Source organism: Amyelois transitella, chromosome 27 (genome assembly GCF_032362555.1).
Source record: "Amyelois transitella isolate CPQ chromosome 27, ilAmyTran1.1, whole genome shotgun sequence".
NCBI classification, from domain to species: Eukaryota; Metazoa; Arthropoda; class Insecta; order Lepidoptera; family Pyralidae; genus Amyelois; species Amyelois transitella.
The window spans coordinates 5,277,501-5,282,500 of NC_083530.1; the positions used below are offsets into that span (position 1 = coordinate 5,277,501).

The 5,000-nt window shown below is 43.2% G+C and overlaps 1 non-coding gene across 1 annotated transcript in view; it reads left to right on the forward strand.

Annotated features, from left to right (window-relative positions):
• Positions 1-3,105: 3,105 nt before the first annotated feature.
• The window catches only part of LOC132903535 (small subunit ribosomal RNA), a 1,903-nt gene continuing 8 nt past the window's right edge, over positions 3,106-5,000 (forward strand). The window contains exon 1 of the ribosomal RNA XR_009657451.1: positions 3,106-5,000. This exon is cut by the window's right edge and continues 8 nt beyond it. This is a non-coding gene — a ribosomal RNA (small subunit ribosomal RNA).

Genomic DNA, 5,000 nt, shown 5'->3' on the forward strand with positions numbered 1-5,000 from the left:
TATATCCCTTACGGGTTAGACAGAGCCAACAGTCAAGAAAAGACTGAACGGCCACGTTCAGCTACTCGGCTTAATGATGGTATTGAGATCCAAATAGTGACAGGTTGCTATCCGATCGCCTTAAAAAAAGGATCGCAATTTTATAAGCCTATCCCTTAGTCGCTACCGATATTACACTCAATTGTGTTGTGTAAGGAGTGAGTAGTTAGTTGGTATCCTAGTTGTGATTTTTGAATTGATATATTTTTTTTAAATTTTTTAATTAAGGCCATTCAATCTATATTATTTTTTATCTATGAACACTAAAATATGAACTTTATTATTATATGTAATGTACATTGTCATTAATTTGAATCATTTTGACAAATAAAATTGAACATCTCTTACATGTTAACTGTATAATTAACTATTTATTTATTATATACATTAATCTTATATGTATATTTTTGCTCTATAGATATTATATTAGTCTAATTAATTTTTCTTTTAACCTGTAAAAGGTTTATAGCAATTTACATTATTTTATCTATGAACACTACATTGTAGTCTTTATTATTATTATTATATATAATAAATGCCAATTTTGCATTTGCATTAAAATGACTTCATATGGTACAAATATTGACATTAATTTGAAACATTTTGACAACTCTTCAATATTAACTGTATAATTAATTGTAAATTAATATTATATATTATATTATATTAATTCAATTAAAAGAACAACATGCCCATAAAAAATATGATAATACCATTTATAATATACATATATATTATATAGGTATATTATAAATGCCAAGTTTTCATTTGCATCAAAAGAACTACATACACATAAATGTGCCATCGCATTGTCAAAATTAAACATCTCTTAAATATTACCTGTATAATTAATTGAATTAAAAGAACTAAATGCACATGAAATAAAATATGGTACATTAGTGTTGTTTATAGGATTATTTATTTTTCTTTTAACCTGTCACTTTTTAAACGGTACTACAGATACACGAACGCTCCCCCGGTCTCTAACCTATACCTATTATACTTAATTGTGTTTCGAAAGGACTAGTTTGGTACACTAGTTGAGTTTTTTTTTCTTTTTAAATTTATTATTTCAAGTTTATTAATAATTACTACTCAATTTACATTATGTTATCTATGAACACTACATTGTAGTCTTTGTTATTATACATATATAATAAATGCCAATTTTGCATTTGAATTAAAATGAGTAAATATGTACACATAAATATGGTACATTGACATTGATTTCAATCATTTTGACAAATAAAATTAAACATTCTGTCACATTATATGACATTACCTAAAGCTCTTTTGGTATAATGGTACAGATACACGAACGTACCCCCGGTCTCTATTCGATACATTAGTGTTAGTTGTGTTTTTTGAATCGATTATTTTATATTTTTTATCTGTGGGGACACTTTTCTATCTATATGCTTATGATGCACCTTTGTAGACTTTATAATAGGTCATAGTTTGGAAATAAACATGAATTTTAAACATTTTGAAATAATTTCAAGCAATTTACAATTTGTTTGTAAGTATGCCACCACTATTATTCAATTCAATTCATTTTTATTTGCTTTTTTATCTGTTTCAAAATATGTCACAGTGAAATAATATTTTTGACATATGACATAATATATCATCCGTTAGATTTAGATGTGAGTATGATTGATCACACACATGGTTTTCACTAAATAGTTTACTTGGTTTATTGATTGGCAAGTAACATGATTATTTGGCATTTTGTTATTAATTCCCTTAGTCGCCTCTTACGACATCCACGGGAAACAGACGGAGTGGTCCTATTCTATTAAGGTGCCGGGGACCACACGGCACCGTGACATATAATGTAGTGTATATGGACGATGTTCTCATTCTGTGCAACCACTAACGGAGCCGGCCGCTTGTGGTGTGGTGATAGGTGCGGCGCCCGCCACCCGCCGGTAAGACCGGCGCGACGTGCAGAGGGGCGCAGGCGCGCGCACGGAGTACGCCTTTAAAGTGGCTAGATCGAACCGCACCGGTGAAGGGAAATCATATTCTCGGAGCCGGCAGGCGAGGCGTGCGCGTGCGCACCACACCGCGGGCACCACCACCACCACAGAGTGGTGATGGTGTGTGGTGTGGTGTGTGTCTAACGCGCGCGCCATATGAAAGGACGAGTTACACTTGAACATGTGAATATTATCCGAATGGATGTTGTCTGGTTTTTGATGGTGTGTTGTTTGGTTCGTGGGGATCACCACAACCGCGCCACCACCACGCCACACGCACCGTTTATATATGTTCGGTTTCGAGTGAATCGTTCCGCCCACTCAGTCTACCGACGGACACACTAACTGTATTCAGTTCTGTACCCGGCTAAGGTTGACAAAGGGCACGTGTCTCAGCCTCCACGGAAGAATTCGCCGTGTTGGTGTTGCGCGTGCGCCGCTTGAAGAGTTTGAGATTGACGCTGGTTCGTCGTTTAGTAGCGCACCACCACACCACTTGGTGGTGCGGTGGTGTGACACTGCGACGGCTAAGTCGGTTCCATCTCGCTCTCACAATATCATCGTATAATATGGACCAGAGTTCATACGAAGTGCGATCGGCCCCCCCAATACCGGGCGTTTTGACGAGACTGTACCACGCTTTTAATGTTAAACGACATTTTACAAAGCGGTTGCGTCTATTAGCGAACGTTCGGTGACGGTCTGATCACAAGACCCGACCATGGCTCTCCTCCGGGGGTGGAATGTGTGGTGTGGTGTGATGTGTGCGCGGTGGCTAGGATCCATCGTAGTTCGAACTGCCGCTCACCCGCCACACGACGCCCCCGGGGCCGCCACTGTGCTCTCGCACTCTCGTATCACCACCACCACCACCACCACCACCACATATAGTGTGTGCGTGTGTGGTGTTTGTTGAGACGAGTTGTAAGAAGGCACTCGCCGTGTTCGAACGATTTTCGGACGAGCACGGCGTGTTGGGCAATCGTGCTGCAGCGCGCCACGCCGCGCCCTTCGGGTGCTGTGCGCTGGTGCTCTGAGCGCGTGCGCCTCCAGCTCCACTCGCGCTCGCGCGCGTCGTGTTAGCTCCCTGGTTGATCCTGCCAGTAGTTATATGCTTGTCTCAAAGATTAAGCCATGCATGTCTCAGTGCAAGCCGTATTAAGGCGATACCGCGAATGGCTCAATATATCAGTTTTGGTTCCTTAGATCTTACTCAGTTACTTGGATAACTGTGGTAATTCTAGAGCTAATACATGCAATCAGAACTCTGACCAGTGATGGGATGAGTGCTTTTATTAGATCAAAACCAATCGACGGAGGGCCTCGCGTCCGAAGTCGTTAATTTTGATGAATCTGGATAACTTTTGCCGATCGCATGGTCCAGTACCGGCGACGCATCTTTCAAATGTCTGCCTTATCAACTTTCGATGGTAGTTTCTGCGACTACCATGGTTGTCACGGGTAACGGGGAATCAGGGTTCGATTCCGGAGAGGGAGCCTGAGAAACGGCTACCACATCCAAGGAAGGCAGCAGGCGCGCAAATTACCCACTCCCGGCACGGGGAGGTAGTGACGAAAAATAACGATACGGGACTCTTACGAGGCCTCGTAATCGGAATGAGTACACTTTAAATATTTTAACGAGGAACAATTGGAGGGCAAGTCTGGTGCCAGCAGCCGCGGTAATTCCAGCTCCAATAGCGTATACTAAAATTGTTGCGGTTAAAAAGCTCGTAGTTGCATTTGTGCGCCGCGCTGTCGGTGCACCGCATCCGCGGTGATACTGACACGTTTGCGGAGCATATCGTCGGTGAGCCGGCGGTAAAACGCCGGTTCAATATCAAAATCCTATCGCGGTGCTCTTCAGTGAGTGTCGAGGTGGGCCGACAATTTTACTTTGAACAAATTAGAGTGCTCAAAGCGGGCTCAAAATGCTGCTTGAATATTTCGTGCATGGAATAATAGAATATGATCTCGGTTCTATTTTGTTGGTTTTCAGAACTCCGAGGTAATGATTAATAGGGATAACTGGGGGCATTCGTATTGCGACGTTAGAGGTGAAATTCTTGGATCGTCGCAAGACGAACATCAGCGAAAGCATTTGCCAAAGGTGTTTTCATCAATCAAGAACGAAAGTTAGAGGTTCGAAGGCGATTAGATACCGCCCTAGTTCTAACCGTAAATATGTCATCTAGCGATCCGCCGACGTTACTACAATGGCTCGGCGGGCAGCTTCCGGGAAACCAAAGATTTTGGACTCCGGGGGGAGTATGGTTGCAAAGCTGAAACTTAAAGGAATTGACGGAAGGGCACCACCAGGAGTGGAGCCTGCGGCTTAATTTGACTCAACACGGGAAATCTCACCAGGCCCGGACACCGGAAGGATTGACAGATTAACAGCTCTTTCTTGATTCGGTGGGTGGTGGTGCATGGCCGTTCTTAGTTGGTGGAGCGATTTGTCTGGTTAATTCCGGTAACGAACGAGACTCTAGCCTGCTAAATAGGCGTCGCCATTTAGGTGTGTGCGGCTTCGGCCGCGCAACTCACTGGCGGCGTATTTAAATTCTTCTTAGAGGGACCGGCGGCTTCGAGCCGCACGAGATTGAGCAATAACAGGTCTGTGATGCCCTTAGATGTCCTGGGCCGCACGCGCGCTACACTGAAGGAATCAGCATGTTCTCCCTGGCCTAGAGGCCCGGGCAACCCGCTGAAACTCCTTCGTGCTGGGGATTGGGGTTTGCAATTATCCCCCATAAACGAGGAATTCCTAGTAAGCGCGAGTCATAAGCTCGCGTTGATTACGTCCCTGCCCTTTGTACACACCGCCCGTCGCTACTACCGATTGAATGATTTAGTGAGGTCTTCGGACCGACACGCGGTGGCTTCACGGCCGTCGGCGTTGCTGGGAAGTTGACCAAACTTGATCATTTAGAGGAAGTAAAAGTCGTAACAAGGTTTCCGTAGGGGAACCTGCGGAAG